Source organism: Mercenaria mercenaria, unplaced genomic scaffold (assembly GCF_021730395.1).
Source record: "Mercenaria mercenaria strain notata unplaced genomic scaffold, MADL_Memer_1 contig_4678, whole genome shotgun sequence".
Classification (NCBI taxonomy): Eukaryota; Metazoa; Mollusca; class Bivalvia; order Venerida; family Veneridae; genus Mercenaria; species Mercenaria mercenaria.
In genome coordinates this window covers 40,200-64,573 of record NW_026462924.1, presented here as the reverse complement: position 1 = coordinate 64,573, position 24,374 = coordinate 40,200, and the positions used below count along the sequence as shown (strand labels likewise).

At 32.9% G+C, this 24,374-nt stretch overlaps 1 protein-coding gene across 4 annotated transcripts in view; it reads left to right on the top strand.

Annotated features, from left to right (window-relative positions):
• Window positions 1-4,886: 4,886 nt before the first annotated feature.
• Window positions 4,887-24,374, top strand: part of LOC128554057 (uncharacterized) — a 32,276-nt gene continuing 12,788 nt past the window's right edge. For 2 of the 4 annotated variants that reach the window (XR_008369508.1, XM_053535270.1), the window contains exon 1: window positions 4,907-5,062. The gene's annotated coding sequence lies outside the window, so the exon portion shown is untranslated. Of the gene's footprint in view, window positions 5,063-24,374 lie in introns of all 4 variants that reach the window. The other 2 variants (XM_053535272.1, XM_053535271.1) reach the window with 2 other exon arrangements.

Here is a 24,374-nt window from a genome sequence, read left to right as displayed (position 1 = left end):
ATATATAATGAGGACTTCGTGCTAAGTTGAGCTATAAACGCAATGCAATGGTTTTAAAATATTGTTTTAGTGTGTTTTTCCCGCATTCATCGTCTGCGGGAATTCCCCTTAAGTAATGTTCTTAAAGGTGTCTTCAAATTTAAATCTTGAATATTAAAATTAAGTACTAAACTCTTAAATATAAAAACTGACTGAAATTTTATATATTAAAATTTTATTTTAAGATATTAACATTTAATTCTTAAATATTAAAATGTAATACTTACATATTTAAATTAAAATTTTAAATGTCAATTTTTTTCTTTTTTAAATATTGACATTTATTTCTGAAATATGGAAATTTGATACTGAATTTTTAAATCTTTATCAATGCGTTTAAGGACAATAGTTGTGCACGGTTAAAGATATTGACTATTGAAATGTAATAATCCAATCAATCCATTAATATACACTAATTCCATATAAAAAAAATAAAGATTTATTATACTTTTTTGTAGCACCATAATCCAATTCAGTTTAACAAATTAACTGACAGTTGTTTGCTTTAACAAGAGTCACATATCACCGTGTGATCAACGCATTAGTTTTTCCAACAACCAGGGCGGAAAAGAACCCCATTTTCCAGTGATGAAGTTCCTTTGCATATTACTGGCATGGAATTTCCGTTACAAATAGTTCTGACTTGTTAAGCCAAATCATGGGCACATGATATTTAGTATCATTTATGTAACTGATTAAATATGTATTTTTAAAATGTTTAATTTTATTTTAAATGAATAAAGTTTAGAACAAGGTATTTTAAAATTGGTTATATACTGGTTCTCGTCTCTGGCCAGTTCCAGTTTTTTTGTTAACCGTGCAAAAGTATCTTTAAGTATTTCAGTATATAAATAAAATCTGAAAAGTAGATCCCTCGGAAGCACCGAGAACAAGGCAAACAGTGAAAATTGCAGACTCGGTTTTAAAGCCATAAATATCGTTTTATACACAAAAAGTATAATCCTGCAATGTTTTCGAATGATAAGGTCATCAAAAGCAGCCTGCACTTCCGTGCCAGCTGAACTGTCACACTGTCCGCTGTTCTATCGCTGGAAATTTGCTTAAACTTGAGAGAATTTTTTTTGGACAATAAACAGTGTAGACCGCGAACAAACACATAGACTGGCAGACAAATAAACTTTTTCATATGCTAGTCACAGACTCAGTTACCAGTAACACTCCGTCATAAAAGGCATTTGTTGTCGTGAATATTCACGATTTATTATTTGAATTATGACATTTGACATAATATAAATGTTCTGAATATACACTCCGTTCTTTATGTGATTGCTCCGTTAGTTTTTGGTGGCAAATTTCATGTAGTAGATATACTCCGTCGTGATTGGCGGGAATTTTAGGAATAGAGTAACTCATTTTTCGTGCTTGGTTACTGAGTGTTTGTCAAGTTAATTACATGTAACACGAAGTCCATCAATGTCATGATTTTTCTAGACTTGTATTCACTTTTGGCGGTAAAACTTGTAGGGTATATATATCACATGATTTTATATACATATTAGAGTTAAAAAGTTGTGCAAAGGGAAATGTTAAAGGAGTAAACATAGGAATTAAAGAGCAAAATTGTAAAAATACGGTACTTGGATTTAAATATAAATTTGGATGTGATAAAAATTTGGATTATATGAAAAATTAAAAGTGTAGAAGTGTAAAAGTTGTTATTTATCAATGTGTCGTTGAATGGTTAAAAATTAAATAAAGAAATGTGTTCTTCGCCATATTTGTATTATGTATACGTACATTACTGAGCAATATATTTGTAAAGTGGAATGAAGCCATTGCTTTTTGTTTCTATCGTTTATCTTTCAAATAGAGGCGATGCTAATATAAACAATGCTGAAGAAATTCTATGATTTGTTGATATTTATTTTGTCATTTTCATCTGAATGTTTATACCAATACGATCTTTGACCTTGTTTTAAATAACTATCTGATAAAAAATGAATTATGATCTAAAATTATATAAAAGTCTTCGTGCATCGGAAGAACAATACCAAAAGTACGAAGACAATAAAACTAGCAAGCAAAATAACTTTGAAATAAATGACGATTTCTACAAGAAAATGTATAACAGTACAAGCAAAGCTGCATATTTATCACCGTTTGATATATCAATACAAACAAATATGTTATTTAAACTGAACATGAATTGCAACTTTATGAAAGTGATCATATGTTTGTTTTGGGTTTAACGCCGTTTTTCAACAGTATTTCAATCACGTAACGGCGGGCAGATAACCTAACCAGTGTTCCAGGATTCTGTACCAGTACAAATCTGTTCTCCGCAAGTAACTGCCAACTTCCCCACATGAATTTTCAGAGGTGGAGGACGAATGATTTCAGACACAATGTCTTTTATCAAATCGTCATGGAGAACATACGCCTCGCCCGGGAATCGAACTCGCGACACCGCGATCCGTAGACCAACGCTCTCCCTATGTCTTTTATCAAATCGTCACGGAGAACATACGCCCCGCCTGGGGATCGAACTCGCGACCCTGCGATCCGTAGACCAACGCTCTCCCTACTGAGATTAGCGGGCGGGTTATTACCATTAAAATGCAAACGGGACTAAAGAGTTTACAATATCTGTTGTCTGTCTTGAGTCAGTTGTTTCATTTCACTTAATTAAAAATAATAAGTTCCTAAGTGTGGTTTATCGTAGAATAACCCGTGTTTTGAGTTCTTATGTGTAAGAATATATCACGAAGGCCGTAGACCTGAGTGATATATTGTTTCGCATAAGAACGAAAAATTCGGGTTATTCTACGATAAATCACACTTGGGAACTTGTTATTTCGATTCTAACACGTCATACTAGTATCAACAGTGTTAGAAAAAAATAGTAACAACTTTTTACGACCGTGATACGCACCTGGATCGGATGACGTCACTGAACGCGAGTGGTTTATTGCAGAATAACCCGAGACATGTATGTACGTTATTCGCTAGTCGTGTTAGAATATTTTGTATACTACTAATTTCACGTTGGCTTTGTCATCTGTTATCAGGTGGAAGTTGTTTAAACCTTCGTAGAAACTGTCACAAATTAACCTCAGGTTATATGCCCTTATGTAAATTTATGACTTCCACTTGGCGGAAAACTTAAACTGTGTCCTGTGGAAATATTTAGGACTACATGTATAAGTCTTGAGTTACGTTGATTTAACAAATTAGATCACATCAGATAATCAATACTTCGATTACGCGTATCAATTGTATCAACACGACACATACAGCGATGTCTTGAAGGAGTTAGGTAACCTTAACATTTGTATGTGCGCATGCCCAGCCGAAAGCTAAGTGACGATCTCGACAAATTTTACGGCAAATTAATTGTTTAGCATTATGTTATTTGGAATGACAGAAACGTCATTTACACAATATCAAAGACATACTGTACATGTATTATGCCCAAATATCATATTTGAATATGTGAACAGTTATCGGATATTATTTATGAAATGATAAGATAAATATGTTTTTGAGTATGAACGGTAGTGTGTAAGATTTAAATTTGGACTGTTTCACGTATTTTTCTGAATGAATGAAAGTACGTAATTCTGAGCATTTTCTATTTGAACTATTTTTAAACAGCCATTATTTGCCGAACTATTTTTATGAGTCTTTCGCTCTCAGTAATGATCAATATTTTACGGCTTTTACGCATTTATATTGAAATGTTATACAGAATGTAAGAAAATGGATGATGGTAACTGATTTTATTGGGAATATAGTCGAGTGAAATCTTACTTATTACGGACGTTTTCAAATAAAAAATAGCAACTTTGTAATATCTGTTTTCCCGTTTCCATTGATAATTTGATACTTATATACTTAAACTATGTTCTAACATTGTTTCAAATTCTGTAGAAAAAAGTAATTTCTTGAATTACGTTAACATGGAAACAAATTCCGTAACCTCTATTTCTAAATGTGAAATTCAAAGGCATTGACACTGCTTACAGCTTCAGCGCTTTATCTGTATTTCAACACTATCCATGAGAATAATAATTCAATGCACAATGACTTTTCCTTAAAATTGTCAGACAAGGGGTACTTTTTAAAGTATCTTAAGCTTTGAAATTTGTTTGAATATATGCAAGTACAAGAACATTTTACTTACTTTAGAAATAAAATGTTTTGAAGCTACACTGAACGAGACAAATAACTTTATTTAATATTTTTTCTAAGAAATTATGATAGAAAGCAAGATATAAGATGTTTCAAACTCCTCTGTTGCTATGGTTACTTTAAATGCTAAGATAAATGTGGTACCATGTAAAGTGTTCAGTATTCTGCTAGTAATAATTACCAAAATAGACTGGTCATTCACATAGTCGAAAAAAAAGTTATCATACATAGTCGTTTAAAAGTTAGAGAAAATATGGAAACACGAGTCCCGCGGCATAAACATTTTAAGCTTATACTAGAAACCTAACGTGCAAGTTAGTACAATTATCAATTACACAGACTACTACGGATAACAGTGAAACCGAAATACACTGAAAAGTCTTGAATATTTATATTTTCCTTCCTTTACTGTGTACTTCAAACCTGAACGAAAATTATACTTGAAGGGACAGAGATAAACGAACTTGAGATTGTAGCAGGTAAAATATTAAATTACACGAAATACAGTAAATTGTTAGGGTTCAATTTATCTGAATTTACCCTTACTTAAGAATCGTTCAGATGTGTCAAGATTATGATGTGGTATACTTCTCCAGGACTAAATATATTGTATTAACAACCGACTATTGTTTATAATACCATATTAAGACTTGTCACGCAATTATCAGTCGTTAGAAGAATGGATTAAAAATACCCCTTTAGTTTTAGTAACGTGTCGGTTTTTTGAAACCCATTTTTAGCATTTCTAGCAGAAACCCAAACAGGTTTACTAAGTTTAGAAATGAAATGCGACTGTTCAGACTATAAAACTCGATTATTCTAACAGCTTTAGCGCATACTGGCACCGGACGGATACTTTTAGACGTAGACCGTAAGTAGATTTAATTTACTGAAACATGTTTATGTTGGCTTTTTCATTTAAACTGAAATATTATCTGGCAAACATATTGGCTTATTCAACGGGTTTACCTTTTTCCTGACGGAAATAAAGTTTTTGTACCTACTTTGTACTTTGCTAACAACCGATAAATCAAATCATTTTAAAAGCTGAGAACATTCTTGCCGGAGAACAGGAGTGTCGACTAACCGTCGCCATCTGTCAGCATATGTCGATGTATTTTGTCGTACAAACTTTCTCCGAACGGCACCTCATCTAAAACCAGTTTGTGGAAGTTGATGAAACTTGGCAAAGTGTTCTTCGAATGATTTCTCCCAAATTTGTTCTAATGATTCCGCTCTGTTGCGACATGTCAGAGCTAAAATAGAAAAATTGTCCAACTTAATTAATTATTGGTCTGATTGTATTTTTTTTTGCACCAAAATATTGCTTGGTTGGCTCTCTGCTTATTTTTTTCGTCTATTTTTAGGTACATAAAATGCAAGTTAGAGGGCATAGAATTTTTTTTATATATTTATAATTGTGGAAACTTTTTGTTTGCCTGCTCATTACCACAGTTCTTAAAATTTATACAATTCGCGAAAAAGAATTTTACCATACTAGACAATTTTGAAACTCATCTTTTCAGGAACTGTTTTTCCGAGTTAGATATATTCATGTATTCAATATATTCATGAAAATGTTTCATTTGTGATCTTTTACTATTATTCCATATTATCCTGTTTGCATTAAACATGGCCACAATAGTTAAAAACTGACTATCAAGTTTGCTAAAACTATTCCAACTTGTCACAGAAAACCTGACAATCGAAGCAAGAAATTATACAAGTCTTTAAACGAAATATTCTTTTTAACCGCTCGTTCAGTTTTAAACAATTTTACAGAACTTAACAGAAATTTATTAGAGACTTATACAAAGTAGATAGTTATATAATTAGTAAATATATATAAAATTTTATATCATGTGGTCTTGTGTCTAGTTGGAGGGGTCATTTCACTTAAGTTACTTTACATTTGAATAAGTGAAAATCATCCTCAAAATCTAACATATTACATTCTATTACGTAAACTTTTGCGGACAGATGACTTGTTGGCCTATTATTTGAGGCGGGGAGGGGGTTGAGGTGTCTGTGTACATATGAGGGCCCCTAATAATCTTTTAATATATAAGTTGGTGGTTATCTGGGGTGCAAGAAAATCGAGGGTGATAGTTTCAAATCAAGGTGCTCTCCGAGAATCCAAGATAGTTGCCAACAGAATTTGAAATGCACAAAACTCCATATAGTTGCCAATGCCTTACATATTGCGTTAACGAAGTGGGCTTGTTATAGCTCGTCTCATCAAGTTTCATATTTCGTAGCGATTTTGTCTAAAAAATATTATAGTTTTATACACTGTTTATCACTACTGAAACGATCAAAAATATTGAAACACTCAGTAATATTTTCTTTTTATGTGTATTTTTCTAATTAGAATGTTAGTTTTAACAAGGATTAAATTTAACATATGTTCAATAAAAGTCGATAAAAATGATACAAATCAAACTCAAATTGAGTTTGCATGCAATGTTCAGTGGGTTTGGTAAATTTATATGAACATTGTGTTGTAAATAATTACCTGTGCTATTCATTTGTAAATATAGTGACTTCAAATGGTGATACTATACACAGACACTTGTTCTTTACTGCTACTATCACTCCTACCATAACTCCCACTAATATTTACCACTACCGCAACTATTATAATAGTTTACAGTAACTACAACTACCTCTTGTACCCTCACTTCTAGCCACTTCCACTAATTTTTTCTTAACAATATTTGAATTCCAACAGTAACGTATGCTTGAATTCCGGACTTTATCTGGTATATGTCATTTGTTTTCCTTTTCTGACTTAACAAAGTAAAGACGTTTTCAGTTTTTTTTCTAGAGAACAAATGAATTCCGATATAAAATTAAGGAACATTTGTCCGATTAACTGACCATAATAGGTAATTGAAATACTTTGAAAAACATTAAACCACTCAAACAAAACAAGCTTAAGCACTGCAGACAGACATCTTTTAATATGGAATATGTACAGCAAATACAGCCATACAATACTTTTTCTGATCGAAAATAGTACAATCTATTTTAAAAACAAATTTATAAAATTCTGTATCAACGATTGATATTCTACTATCAGCAAATAAGATCGGCTCTTAATATTCCGAGAGAAAACTTCAAACTATATATTTATAAACCTTCGTTTAAAATCTAATTACGAAACTTGTAAAAACATAACATTTCTGGACAGACGAATGAAAAAAGAAAAGAAAAAAAAATGATTAAATGAAAACTGTATGGAAGGTGAGTATCTTGTGGAGACATCTGAATTTGCAGGCCAGACACCTCAACAATATCGGTTAACACTATATATTGTACAGGCATAGTACCTAAAAGTTTGTATTATGAAAATATCTAAGTGGGTGTTTATATAAAACATCGAAGATCAGTATATACTAATGTCTTGATCGTCCCCCTCCTAGGGACATTTTTTCACAAAACATATAGCATGCAAATACAACATATTCTAAGTAATAGGACAACATACTAACAATGTACATAAGTCATAACTATGTATTATATAATTCATGAAGAAAAAATGAAGTTCGAAAATGTCTGGAAATCTGTAAATGGTGAATGCTTTCAAATGCTAATGTCTATATTTCAAAGATTTAATGTGATTCTGTTTTTTTTTTTTTCAAATTGGTAGAGAAATATAAAAAAGATTGACAGAATGTCACAATATATGCCAGTCTACACTAGCACCTGTATTTGCATATATGAAGTTTTGGCCAATTATAAAAGAGTTATGATATAAGTTATTTATAGTAATAACAAAGGGAAGATAATCCTAAAAAATATTCTTTATAATAAAAGTGTGCACAAAATTCCTTACCGGGCAGAGATAGGTCAAAATACACCTAAAATGGGATGTAGCATGCATGTTGTAACACAGAGAGTGGTCTCGATTTTCCCCACGGCCAGAAATAATAAAGTTAACTTGAATATAAGCTATTTATAGTAACAACAAAACGAAGCAATTCTAAAAGTAAGAGTGTCTCATGGTGGTGAACATTTGTGCTATGTTACATCAAAATTCCACCATGCATGAAGAAGAAATACGCCGGACAGTTACTCTAGAATTTGAAATTTGACCTTTAAGTGTGATCTTGATCTAAGAGCTAGAGGTCTGGGTCTTGCATATGACACGTCGTCTCACTATGGGAAATATTTCTGCCAAGTAATTTTAAAATCCCTTGATGAATGGCTTATAGGTCGGACACGAAGTGTGACGGACGGAAGGATGGAAGGAAGAAGGACGGAAGGACGCATCCTATATCTATACCCACCTGTTTTTTTCGACAATAAAACACATTTAGATCCACTGTTTAAAAACAAAACAAACATATTCAGTGTTCACCTTGAAAATTGATCCTTTGATGACATGACTTATCACCAAGATTTTTAAAATGTTCATTTTTCCCTTGTAACTGGTGTCATACAGGTCCGTGACTGTATAAATACATAATGCGGTTATCGTCTGTTTCATTGATTGGTCTCTAGTATTATGTCTACATGATAGAGAATGACAAAGCCTTAGCTTTTAGTGTATATAAGATACGAGGAAGCTTCAAAACATTCTGTTATTCAGCACAAAAGTACGAAAATGAAAAAGTCTAATTACATAACATAACATCTATACACCCCCTCTTCAAAAGTTTTCCTCCGTAACAGAAATGCATTAGTAGACGCGATATCCATTGTCTTATATCAGCAGAGTATTGTATCCTTGGTATCTGGTTCAAGCCCTGATGGATTGAGTGCCATGAACTTAAATCTGGAGAATAATGTGGAAGTGAGGTATTTACCTTTCCGTCGTCCAGATGATGACATTACATTTAGGAGTTGAAGCAGTGTCATGAATGAGGAAAATGTCTTAAAACCGATGGGCGCTTTAGTTTTTCTGAAAGAATTTCTTGATGAAATTAAGAGCTATTTTCTTGTAGAAGCTACTAGTAATACAGATCAGTTCACGCGGAAAGCCCGCTTTTTGTTTTTCGTCGAAAGAAAATGATTGCATAGCGAGGAATTCCTCTGAGTACTGCATAATTCGACTGTTGTAGTTTTATTATTTTAGCGGAGTTTTGCCGAGTCACTTTGAGAACTTACTTGACGGAACTCCGAGTCGAAATTATACAGGTAACACTATTATATATACCGGTATTTTCCGAGTCTGTAAGTTACATTTAATCAGTCATCTCGAGTGCCGCGAGATGAATTCACGAAACATTGAGGCAATATTCCTTTATTTGGGTGGAATTTTTATATAATCAGCTTTCTTGTTTTACTTTGCGTATGATGCTGAAATAGCTTCTGATTTTGCGATTTAAATTAGAAATAAATTTATGTAAGAATTATATAAAAGATAAAAGTAGTAGATTTCCCGGAAGCACAGAACACCCAAAACAAAGCCGTAGAGCCATGCATCGCAAAGTAGCACAACAAAAGAAGCTTTCACGGAAAAATTTATTATAGACGGGTTGCTTCAAAAATCCAACAATGAATACATTATTAATATATGCAAAAACAAAGCAAAAAAAAAAAAAAAAAAAAGAATGGTGATTTTTATATATGTTATTGAAATAGTTTCTAATTGTGCGAATATAATTTAGAAATGAATATATGTGAATTGGACTGAAATAAGAATAACATTAAACAGCCTTTAAAGAATAGTGATTTATATAATAAAATCATAGGAGAAGTTATTATTTTTCATCATGAAAATGCATTAGAACATCTTAACATCTCGTCGGAACATAATTATTTAGGTAATTCCGCTTTATAGTAACCCTTAGATAGAACAGATAATAAAATGTCAATGGTCTGTAACATTTTCAAACGCTTATGACAATTCAAACAGATTATAATATGTTATCTATCATATTGAATAAACATTTAGATTTATTGCAACTGATAAAGGTATGAAACAATATAGTAAATCGATTTATATTGAAAAAAAAAGTTGGCAATGAATGGTCTAATTAATTGCGATTGAATACTTGTTTAGATTAGTTGATGACAAGATTACTGGTGATATTTGCTGACGTATATTTTTTAGATAATTCATATGGTAAGAGAAAGAAAATATAACTACATTCACTAATAAATTCATCAAATTTTATATGTGAATGTGAAACTTAGATTTACCTTTATATAAAATAAAAGGTAAAATTAATTGTCACTAAAACTTTTTTCACGTATCACTGCACAATATATAATTATCCATCTCCGAATAATGTGAATCTGTTCTCAAAAATAACAAAAAGACCCAATAAATTCTTTCCTCTCCAACTTCCTCAACCCCTCTTTTTACCCCTTACCACTTCCTCCCCACCCCCTCTATCTATATTTGGAATAAATTTATATGTACTTGTTAGATTTTTGAAGCAACCCGTCTATAATATTTTTCAATTACAGCTTCTTTTTGTTATGGGCCTACTTTGCAAATGCGTGGCTCTGAGACTGTGTTTTGGTGCTCTGTGCTTCTGAGAAATCTACCCTTACCTATTATCTTCTGTATTAGCCGCCATATTTATAGGAATTCCGTTAAATGCCTCGTAAAGAAAAGAAGTCAATACAGATGTGTAGTCCGTGTGTTCATCTCGATTCACTCCACGGATTTCCTTCGAGTGACTTCGCATAATCCTCGGAGTCAGAAAGTCCTTGACGAAAAATGGCTTACTCGAAGTCAGAGCTTTGGAACTAGTTTTGTTCATCCTCCGATGATTGAGTAGAATGGGGTTTCCGCGTGAGCTGATGCGTGTGTTTGTTTGCTTTCCTGTTTGTAAAGGGATCTGTACAACTGATATTTAGACGCTTTTAATACACTCATATTTTATCTCTTGTTAGAAAGTTACATAGTTTTCTACCGTCTCAATTTTCAAATTGGTTAAGCAGTTTCTGGAATATTGTAATCTAGCCATCTTCTGATCGGGTTAAAAAAAATGATGGATCCAGCCAGCACAATCCTTTCTTAAACCTAAATGCTCCGTCAGAATAGTGTGAATTGTTCCTTCAGAATTCCCACTCTACTAGCTAGCTTTCTCACATAATACCTCCCATCTTCCTCGAAAAAATATTTGACAGCATTGATATTCTTAATTCAACAAAATGTCTTAGTTCGACCTTTACGAAAGGATATTCACGGTAAAAAAAACCAGACATATTTTTACCACCTGAACATTGTCACTAATGACACATAAGAACGACCATTTATAGTATTCCGTTCTTTAAAAATTGTTTTGTACGAATTTGTTTATGACTGTCAGTACTTCAAAATGCGTATTACTTTTTTGAAACACACTAGTACTATTATATTGTAAAAAGAGAAAACAAAGTTTTCCGCTGAAAAAAAAATGACATAAAGTGTGTAATTTTAGTTTCATTTTAGCACATCCGTGAAATATTCTTGAAAATAATATTCTGTGTACTGAAGTGAAAACATTGAATCAATTTGTTACGTATTATAACTCATAATTTGTTCAGTTCTTGGTAAATGAGAACCAGTCTGCATCACTTACAGAATAACTATCCGCAAATGTAACATGCTTTTTACTTATATAAGCTTTGGAAACAAGTGGATCTGCTACTCCTCTAATTAAACTTGTAAAACTATTTAACATAGTATTAATGGATCCGCGATCACGTTTATTGATATCACTCGTAAGGCGATTAAAATCAGATAATTGGTCGTGCATTTATCACCTCAATACACAACGAGCATGTTTACTAAAATGATCGCGTATATGTATCAAAGTAGAATTTTATGACAATCTTTTTTAAAAATCTATCCTTAGAAAAAGAATTCAAGGAAATCATTATACAATAATATGAATTAGGAATAGCTACTATAAAACCTGTAAGAAAATCCATTAGAAGATTAGAATAAAACCAAGCAATTGATAATAACCTTTATTTTGATGTAAGCCGAAGCACCCGGATATCGCAGGCTTGCTTTTCAGCTGAATAAACTGAATAATGGTTAACGTTGTTTTCTTCTCAGTTACATGGTATTTCGCGTAAGTTCAAAACTTTTTCTTCTGTATCTTAGTTTATCGCCATTGTGATTATCTCAAAATGTTTAACACAGAAAAAGCTGTAGTTCCTACGGAAGCCTATTAGGGACATTTTGTCTTAGTTTTTATGCATTGCCTCTTATGTGTGATGTATATTGCGTTACGTATTATTTATTACCTCTTAGATTATACACGTAAGGTAGAGGTGAAGCGGGAAACATGAACTGAATCCTTTACTTAATGTGGAATGTACAAAGTTTTCTTTCACAAAGCTCGACCAAATAGCTCTGTTAACTGGAATCTACATTCCGCATGGAAAGCCTGATCTAATGTACTTTGTTACCAAAGTATTTGATTGGTATGATTTTGGCAAGAAAGTACGCTAAGAAGATGTCAATATATGCTGAGAAATGTGTGGTTCCAATAGGAAGATATATAGCCAAGACTCAGAATGTCTAGTAAGACTGCTCAAACCTATAGCGTTCAAATTTCCATACATGTCCAAGATGCTATATAGAGAGCTATTAACACTTGTTGAAGAAAAGTTTGATTAATCACTTATTAACATAATGAAAATATCTTTCATTTCATCATATCAGTTTTCATTGCATCTGTGAAAATAAAGATACTATTGGATATGATACAGATTTAGTTAGGGGACACTTCTATGCGAGTTCCTACTAAAGTCTTATTTATCACCTCTTGCATATATAAAATGTACATAATTTTACATTAGGTACTTCATCTTACATCTTATGTCTAAGATATTAGGCATTAGATATTTCATCTTATGTCAAAGGTATAAGGAATTAGGTATTTCATCTTATGTCTAAGGACTTATATACTCGCTATTGAGGCTATCGTACTTTACTATAAAAATGTATATAGTTTGTATAAATACAGTGTTCAGTTACAGACATAAGTTAGTTCAGAGAGACTGACTGCGCAGTTAACTAAAGAGGACGCACAAGATACATGATATAATGCAGCAAGACAACAAACCGAGACAAAAAATTACAAAATATAAGAAACGGGTTTATTTAGTCTGTTTATGGCCAGTAATGAAATATTTAATCCAGCAAGAGAACAAACTGAAATGAATCACTAGGAAATAAGAAATGGGTTTTATCGAGTCTGTTTATTCGAAGTAATGGAATACATAATACTGCATGTTCCCATTTGCGCCAGTTTAAGCCATTCTCTATTTTTAGGAACATCCAAACCCCGACTTCGTTTTACAATAAGTATATTTTAACTAAGTCATGGTCATGGTCTGGCTTTGTAAACTCAAACCACAACACCAGAAGTACAACGTAACAGGTTAAAAACAATCCTAGGTCTGGTGACTCTAGGTTAAATACTTTTTGAAATATACATGACATATATTCGGACAGACGTACCGACAAGACCAATTTTAGGTCTCCCATAAAACAACAAGAAACAAAAGCTTTCGGTTGACAGTGTACTCGACTATTAAAAGAATTGATGGAAGTATGTGTTCAAAATATTAACAGAGATTTTCTGACAAAAGATAAAAAATAGATAACAAAAACAATCTACCTGTATTTGTGGATCTGGATATATCTTGCACTATATGGCAATGTGTGGCCATGATGGCAAGCAAGTGTTCAAAGTTTCGAAGTTATATATCAAACATAAATCAAACATTTTATACAAAATATGGAATTGTATGCGAAACGTAACTAATTTCTATGCCAAAAGAAAACGCCATAACTCAGCTAAAGACCTTGTCCTAGTTATGTAGTCTTGCCTACATATGTATACTATGATGGTAAACAAGTGGTCATCGGAAAAAGTTGTTTAAAGGAACTTCTATTTGTGTCTCTAATGGTTTCAGAAAGGGATAAAATGCCCCGTGTTTAAACTAAAGACAAAGTTTAAATTCAGCAAAAGACTTCATGAAAAAAAAAATGTTCAAAGGTATTTCTGTATTTAGCTCTAGAGGACCCTACAAGGGGACCATTCCGGGTTTTGAAATAAATTTGGAAATGACTTTATAATGGTGGTACAGACCAGGTTTGATCAAGATCCATCATGCTGATCATAGCATCAGCCATTAAAAGCATTTTTTCTAGTTTTAGCTCTAGTGGTCACCAAAAGGGGTAAAGTGCCACAAGCAGTAATCGTTAACGTCCTCCAATTTTGTTTCCCTATTGAGAACTAGGCAAATTTAACTTTTGATAAGTAACACACAAGACATAACACCTAAGAGGTAATACGTAACATGTAAGGGGTAATTGATAACACGTAACACATAATATATCATACATAAGAAGTTATGCATAAAAACTAAGACAAAATGTCCCTAATAGGCTTCCCTAAGTTCCTTCATCACATTTTAAAACATAGCTTTTTGACTCATTTTTTTCGCATATCTCTATGATGCTTTATTGTTGATTACCACACGCATGCTTATCTATCTTTCTAATATGATTAGCGTTTCCTTATGTTTTAGAGTGTCTATGGTTTATTTCAGTTCAAATTTAAGTGTGAAAAGCAAAACTTAGACTGTATAAGCACATTTTTGAGTTCTTGGCGTATCAAAATCAGTTGATCTATATTTAAACAAGGTACGTTGAACATTTTAAATCGATACATTATTTGTTTGAAGTGGTGCTGCTTTTTAAAGCAACGTTTTGTTTAATTAATACGAAATGATAATGTTGATAAAGAAAGACGCTGCATGTCAGCTTGACAATTGAGATAGAAATCTTATTTAAAACCACAAAACCAGAAACTACACCAAGCTTTCTATGCTTCATAATCTTTTTAATATAATTCTGTATTATTATAATGGTTGGTGGTATTATATTTTATATTACTATAAAACCTGACAAAAACCACCAGAAGTGACTATACCTTTTGAATATTCAACTACTTTAATATTTTACGAAGTATCGGATGAATTTTGCACACTTCATTATCTTTGTAAAGTTTTCATATCGGTAAAGGTAAATCTTAAATAAATGATGTTTCTTTGCGATATTGATATCATGTAGGTGATATGTAACAACTTACTTCACCGTTGGGATAAATTGTTGCAGAGTCTGGGGCGAACTGTTAAAATTTGCATCTTTAAAGTTTTACAACACATTAATTAACAGTATAACATACCATGTTTTTCAAATTGTTTATAACATATATTACTCACACATTTTCAACTCAATAGATTCATGGATCATTTCACCGAGTTGATAGTAGAACAATTTAAACAATACCTTACTTGAACAAGCAAATTAAGTGAATTTATATTACACGCCGAAGGTTGTTTTGTGAATGAGGGGACTATATTTAGAAAGATATTTATTTTCCAGATATACACAAGCTATGCACAATAGAACTGTACCATGGTATGTTGGTCTATTGAAAGATATTTTTTTTGCTTTAGATAATAGAAAATAAGGTAATAACTCTTAAGCTGGTTAAGATATGCTGACAAATTTGCATATGCACTACTGCCCTATTACTTGTATTGAATTAAATCAATATCCATCAGTGGGTTACTTTGTTATGCGGAAAAGCAATTAAAGGGCAATAACTTTGCATATGCACGACTGTCCTATTATTTGTATTGAATTTAATATTTACTTAGAAACTTTCTTTTAATTAATACAGTGTAGAGTTTCAATGTTATGTGACTGTTAACATGTGTTTATCTTCTTTACAAGTCTGCTCTATGGAATGACTGTGACATTTTCATTTGTATGACTAAATGGTTTTGTGTTTGTTGGAGGGCCTGATTGAAAATAAGATTTGTATATTATGTATGAAACTTAATGAGTCTTACCCTCTTTAAATAAAAAAATGTTATTATTGTTATTATCATTATTAAATTATTATTAATATCTAACAGTGGGTTACTTTGTTATTCGGGAAAAGCAATTAAAGGGCAATAACTCTGAAGTAACTTAAGTGATCCTGCCTAAAGATGTGTGCACCACCGCCCTTTACTTATCTATATTTTATATTAGATTTCAAGAAGATCTATCAGTGGATTACTTTGCTATGTAAGAAATTAGGGATTCTTTAACAATAAAAAGTTATTCTCAAGTTAACTAAGTGATCCTGCCAAATATTGTGCATGCTCCATCGCCTTGTAGTGATCTGCATTTGTATAAAGTTTAATGAAAATCATTCAATAAGTTACTTAGATAGTCAAAATCCCTATTATTACCAAATCTAGGGGGAAAACTATGCTTTAACGGGGTCAATGGGATAATGCTAAGTTTGAGAAAAATTCATGAGCTACTAAATAACTATTTGCGATTTGGTGATTAAAGCTATAATACTTGAATTAGAAGTATTTTCAATTTCGGACGGACGGAAAACGCCATATCTATATCCCCTACACATTCAGCGGGGGATAATAATCCTATATTGTTTATTTATTCTGTATTATATCAAAATATCATCATTTTCCCATTACATTCACACTGATGACAAATATAGACAATGTTTGTTGGGACATCAGTGCTATAATTTGCACCCGTGACACTGGATACATGTCTGCATTGAACGATTAACACCAAACAATATGATTTTCTTGGCGCTACTGAAATGTTCATATCCTTTCGCACCAATCGGGACAAGGTATATAATCCTATGAATATGGTCTCCTTTTTGCAATTATGTTTATATCGCCTGAAGAGCTCTGATGGTATATGATGGCAAAGTTGCAGAGCCGACAAAATAGGTATAGAGTGTCACTGTAATCCTAAATAGCACTCGGTATCGCCAGTCACATTTCGGCCATTTTAAAAGACCGAAAATTTCCTATTTGCCACATCCCGGTTCAATGGGCATTTACTTTGACAAGAGCAATGTTCTGATTATGTTGCTCAGTTTCCCTTGTCTCAATATAATTATATTGTTGCTAATCTTGTGGTGAGCTGGTTGTAATCTCTCAAGACGGTCTGACTTAAATACTTGATTGGGTGATCTTTATCCAATATTAAGGTCACTGGATCTCGTCAGCCTAACCTGTTTGACATATCTGGAAATGCCTTTGAATTATTGTTAACGTGTTTAGCAACAGATCTAATAGTCCATCCTACAACAGATAAGATTATATGTAGTGTTTCGTTTTGCACTTGCAATTTCTCATCTAACAAAACAGAAAGGAAGTAATTATTTATTTTAATAGATAGCAGTTTGTGCCGAATTAAAACGTTTGTTGTATCTTTCGGGTGGATGACATCGCAAAAAATCTGAGGTAAGATCTGGCAGAAACTTATGCTACTAAATTTAATTCAATGTGTTTGAAAGAGGTTGCGAAATGTTAAAAACTTAATGTCATTATCTTTTAAAATTAAAACACAGATGCTTTTTAGCAAAATAAGCATTTATAACAAATAAGGCCGGCATCATGTTACTGTATAGGATCGGGACATACTTTCACTTTTTTTCACCAGATTAATAAATTATTGTCTACCGATTTGCTATCATAAACTTAAGAAAAAGCGAACGGAGAAAGTTGGTACACTGTAACAATGTACCCCTGCTCAATGTAACAATATGCCCGGCTCTACCACACGTGACAACATCTAAGGTGGACAACTCAAGGAAAGCATTTAACCTTCAGAGATGTTCTGGTTTTTAGCACAATTTACTGTTAAGTCAAACAAATGTCATACAATCTAACATACATTTCAAGTGTGCGCATAAACCGCAAATGTATGGAAAACTCAAGATTTACTTACATGGCTGAAAATCTCGCATTTTGATCTATTTTCCAAGTTACTGTTACCAAATTCAAAAACTCGTCCGTAAAATATAGCGACTTTGAAAACTAACATATACGCATAATCTATGACTTTATATGATGCGTTATCACTACACTAACTTACCCCATGTAACAACTATCCCCGGTGGTCTCCCCTATGTTATTACCCTTATATTTGAGATAGGAATAGATCTAAATTAACCACCATTCAAGGCTGACAATAGGTTTGCACCATCTGAAAAAAATGTTATCAATTTCTTACAATTGTAATTCCCTGATTTTAATTAAACTGCTGAATAAATGTTGGAATATCTTATCTCAATGAAACAAACTTCAACGTGATCTGTCAGAGTTAGCAGGTTTGTAGTATATTGTAGCTATATACAAATACAAAAAATGTTCTTTGTTTTATATAAGTTTAAGCTACATTTGTACTTCAAATCAGTTTTGATATACTTGAAACACGTTTTAGATTTTTACTCCATTGTAGACCTATTTTACACAAAATACTCATATATTTACTTCAAGAAAACGGAAAGGAAAAGGGGTGTTGAATTGTATACAATGAAATGTAATCCTCTGAAGTCGGGTTCCCTAATATTGCCGCAGAATAAACATCATACTTTCGTTTTTAAGTAAACAGCCAGTAAACATGTGAAATTAAACATTAAAAGTGTCTTATCTGATGTAAAATACATTCCAAAAGTGAAAAAGTGCCCACTTGGCCTCCGGTTTACTCGCAAATACGCGAAAAAATGGGAAAATTTGGATCTATTTATTAGGGACTTTTGTCGCCACGGAAGTACATTTTGACAAAATTACTGCTATATAACCTAGTCGAAGTCTGCAGCAGTTTCACTACCGAGGATATTCAGGTTGATGGTGTTTTTTCCCCCACAGGAGTCTTGCAACGGATCATACTGTCTAACAATACGCCTCAGAGCACCTGCACACCCCTAAAGGTAATATTATCTATTCAATTCGAAAACCTGTGGAATTTTTCATCCACAAATCAAAATGTACGACTTTAATCAGCTGTTAAATAATAATATTTACATTCACCCTATTCTTTTCCATTGAAATGTTTGACGTTCATTTCGTATGAACAGCAAAAGGAAAGGCGCGAAAGTTACGTCACCGCTGCATATTGATAACCGATCGCTGTTTTGACGACGTCCGCGTGTAGTCAGTGAAAACATTTCTTAGACGACGTCTCAGTTGTCCAGTCTGGTGAACAGAATGCCCGGGAAGCTGATTTTAATGTTAAATGCTACAAATTATATGCAATTCGTAATATTATATAGTTTACAAACGGATAGAGAATATAATGTAAATATAAGAAATGAAAATATTTTTTCGGTGTTCATGCGAAATGAACGACAAAGTATGATCGGCAAATTAAACATGAATAGCAAGCCATGGATTTGCCGATCCTATTCAGTCGTTCATTTCGCATGAACACCGAATAAACTCATTTCATTTCTTAAATAAAAGAAAGGGAATCGATTCAATAGTTCTGACATTGACAGCAAGGAAACAAGGGACGTAATTTTGACGGCAAACAGGGGAGTTAATGGTGTTATGACGTTATTTATCAATCCGTATCATGTGAATTGTTCCGCATGTTTAATTTTGGTTTAAAACAGTCAATAAAGTACTTTTCTTTTCTTACTCTAGCTGATAAACTGGTCGTTTTCATTTTATAAAATGGGAATATAGTAAATTAGTCATATAGACATTTGCTGTACAAGAGAGCCAAAAGAGCTCTGCACATCGAGCGATCGCAACCTATCTACATGCCATATTGGAAGTCAGTACCTTACATGGTTATTTAGTTATGCCCAGCACACAAAATATTATAGACAGTTCTGACCTTTAAACTCAATTTGTGACTTGACCTTTGAGCTACAGAGCCGATTTAAGCGCTCTGTACATCGCCATCTACATATATGCCAAGTTTAATCTCAATAACGAATTATAAACTCATGTCCTCCCGAACTGGAACCATATACCAGTTGAGCGAATTAAATAAATTGAAGCCAACTGGATGAAAAAATCTCTGAAATCATACTAGTGCTTATCACATGTTTGACGTCGTGGGAGTGAAATAAAGCCATTACATAAAATTGATGATACACTAGTGTTATAAAGTTTTGACGTCGACGTCGTTTAAAGTATAGGAGACGTTGGTCAGTTTGACATGTTTACAATAGTTGAAGAAAGTAAAAATTTTGATATGACGAGAGCAAAACCTAAAAAGAGATCAAAATGATATAACATTTGACTTTCCACATTAATTTTATGAAACTCGTTGAATAAAATTGTTATACCGCTCGACAGAATCTCGCATTTTACTGTTAAGACACTTATGTAAAAATATACTCTATATATCGGGATTCATTTCTTTTTCCGGCCGCAGGCGGTATTGAATTCACTTTTACTTCCTGTAGCTATTTGGGATGAAGTTATTATATCTTTAGACACACTGATGAGCCATTCACGACGAAACTAGTTTGTGACTTTTCTATTAAAATTTAAGAAAATCTAAGCGAGCGTGCGAAGTCATTTTATAATTTTACGATACTAGTATATATTATAGGTCTAACAATAGTAAAGGAACCAGGTGGGAGACATCTGGTCGAGTCGCGTAATTGGTAATTTTTTACTTGGCATGACCACAGAAGTCTAAATTAAAGCTGATTTCTGTTTAAATTCCATTTAGGATGTATTTTTGACATTTTGGTAGAAAAATGGGAGAGGAGGTTGTATTTGGTGAAGTGAAACTCATTTGTAGTATGCGTAGTACTTCCTGGTCACAACAGAGTGATTTTGATGTTATTTTACAGTAAGCAAATATGACAAGAGAAATATCTTTTAGAAGTTGAATGACCCCTACTTTTCTCTTCATTTTATATCAGTTTTATCATAACTCTTTACAATTAGGTAAGGATTTGTTCTCCGAAATGGGTCTAGCTATGTTTGGTAGCTCTTTAAAAATTGTCAGTTTTATATAGAATATATAGGTAATACTATTTAGTGGTGTGTCACTTATATATTAAATCGGTGCGCGTATGATTCGTGTTAGACAGATTAACGGCTTAACGATGTGTTCTTAGAAAAAAAATAACGCTAAGCTCATTTACATTGAAATAGCCTATAATAAATGTTTAATAATTGCATTAAACCTGCGAAATTGGTCATTTGAACAGTTTTATGTTTTGTGTAAACTGGATTCATGCCTGAAACATCACTGTGCAGAAATCCTTTTTAAAGCTCCAGAATATATAATAGGTGAATGAAGCAAATTGTTTTATCTACCTTAGTATTACATAATGAGGTGATATGTTAACGATGTATAAATATATTTACCATATATACAATAAGTTATAAGGCAACATAAATATAAAAAATCTATAATTTCATTTCAATTTTGATGACATTTCATTTTGAAATTGGTGGGAAAATATGAGGAAAATGTAAGAAATTATCATATTACAGGAAAGTAATTCGGAAGAAAATACACCAACAAATTTGTTTAACTTGGTTCATGTGACGCATTATATATCAAAGCATTTTACGGACTATACAAAAAAGATCAATGTTGACGTTTAACTTAAAGTGTGGTCTTGGCCTTTAAACTAGGCGTCTAGGTATTGCATATGATACATTGTCTCATTATGGAAAACATTTTTGCCAAGTTATATTAATATCCTTTAATGGATGACAATGTTATGAATAAAAAGGGAAAAAAAACCTATTAACCTTCCTTAACCGACGTTGACATTTATCTATTTAGTAAGGGGTAATGGTGTTGCGTAAGACACGTTGTCTCATCATGGGAAACATATGTGCCAAGTAAAATAAAAATTCTTTAATTGAATACAGAGTTATTTACCATCAAGAAAAAAACATTTCGACCTCTGACCTGCAAGTGTGACCTTGGCCTTTGAGCTTGGGGTCTGGTTGTTGTGTTTGACATGTTGTCTTGTAATGGGGTACATTTGTGCCAAGTTTTGTTTTGTTTTTGTTTTTGTTGGGATTAACGTCGCACATACACAATTAAAGGTCATATGGAGACTTTCCAACTTTGATGGTGGCGGAAGACCCCAGGTACCCCTCTTGCATTATTTCATCAGGGTAGAACCACTGACCTTTCGTAAGCCAGGTGGATGCCTTCCTCACATGAAGAATTCAACGCCCCGAGTAATATTAAAATCCCTTAAAGTAGTACTGAACTTAAAAGAGAAAAAAAAACACGTCGGTCGATGACCGACCTTCAGGTTTGACTTAATAGGCCTAGAGCTGGAAGGTGAAACCCTCCGCCCCTCTAGGGATTTTTGTAGACCCCATTAGTTTTGAAGCCCCTTGTATGTAGATCATATTTCTGAATTCTGCCATCTTGCCAGCGGGTTCTCTATGAGTTACAGCCTGTTATTTACGTTACCTCAACAATTATTTAATAAATGATAAAACTGGAATGTGGTGATTTATATGGTAAAAACAACCACAATCATTAGTAAGTGGGTTTAGTAATATGCAGAATATGCTGTTGTCAATGTTCCCGCTAAGTTTTGTTCTCTCAATCGATCAATTCGTATTGTAATTTACGTTACCATATGTTTTATAAAAATTCTCATATCAGTTAATTCAATAAGTTTAATTGTCAGAAAATATCAGATATGTCTAAATTATAGTATTTTCAGATACACATTACATTAGTATTTAAGTATTTATCGCTCGGCCGTTTTAAGAACAAGTACGTTACAATTATATACGTTACTAAAATTCACGATATAATATTTTCATTTCTCAGTCAATAGATTGTTTATGTAATCCTTAAAATGATGTTCAAACTTAAATAATGCGAGCATCTTATCAAGATCGAACTAGTTTGATATAGAAATGCATATAGCACAACACTGACATTGTAACCTACGTTACGATATGTTACTGAATGTTTATTTTAGTTACTGAAAAATACATGCACACAACCGCTTATCTGTTGAACCAAATAAATTCACACAAATCTAAATTGGGAAACAATTTAGTTGCGGGATTCAGTCACCTAAGTTATCATAATCACTGTCTGTTTCGTATTTGGTGTCAATCATATTGATCATCTCTACTTCTTCATAGTCATCATCAGTCATTGGAGTCACATGTTACTGATGTGTCACAAATAATTTATGCTAGTTCTTGAAGCACTATATTATCGGAACTCCAGTCATATTCAAACAGATTTTCTGATCCAAATTTCTATCCACTTTCATCTACTTTTGGTGTAATTGGGAAATTGATATTTCACACGTGTTATGTGCATTTTGAGTGACAATTGGCCCAGTGGAAATAGACTCATGTCAATGCCATTTTATTTGCTCGGGACATTGCCAGCACCTACTTGATACTTTGCAAGAAACCTGTCAAATTATAAGTTTGTTGATGTTAATGTATTCTTCACTCCATAGATTGCACAGACAATATTTTCGATGCCTTTAAGAGGTTATCAGATCAGTGATGTGAACTACTTCTGCTAATGTTGCAACATACACCTGGTTTTTCTCTGCTAATTTGAGCGGTGTTACTATCCCTGTGCGAACAAAAGCACTGGTTGTGTCAACCAGTCAGACAGTGTATTGCAGGAAAAAAAGGGCAGATTCTTTCTCTTTTGCTTATAAAGATGCTGTGAGCATTTAAATGGTGTCTCTTATTGCCTGTTCCAGTGTAAAAAAGTATTTCGTATTTTTGAAGATATCCCTAATAACACAAACGCGTCTGTATCTGGGGATCTAACTTCGATTTTCACCTTTCGTATAGTGCTAGTAGTACTGATATGCATGCAATGAATATTTATTCTTGCGTCTGTTTCTTCCTTTGTATAGAAACAGTGGTACGGTATATAGGGTCGAGCTTGAACTTTGTTCCCATCTTCACTTGTGACTTTTCACCATTGACAAAATACAGACGTCTTCTTCTTCATCTTTGGTGCATAGGAATCTCATTTTCATTATTCAAAAATTAGATTGATCAACTGTGTTTTGTAACTGACACTTACAGTCCTCAGTTGATCAAATCATAGCATCGTGGAAAGACGTAGATCTTCTCCAACATGTCAGGAGTGAAAATCAAAGTACCATGTGACTGAAAAGCATTCATGTCAAATAGTGAGAAAAAAAACACAAGCTGTCTTAGGTAGTTGACTTCGGTTACATCTTGGAATGTTGCAGGGATGGTTACTTACTAAGCTATGCAGCAGGTCGTTACTGTCAATCAACAAAACAATGTCATCTTTTTCGGACGGCTGCAGCCTTTACATATTGAAGTAGTTTTGACTTGTCTGTTTTCATTGGCATTGCAGTCGCAGTGGCTATAATGGGCACGGGATAGGTCCTAGAGGAAAAGAAAGTGTCAATTCTAGATTTATG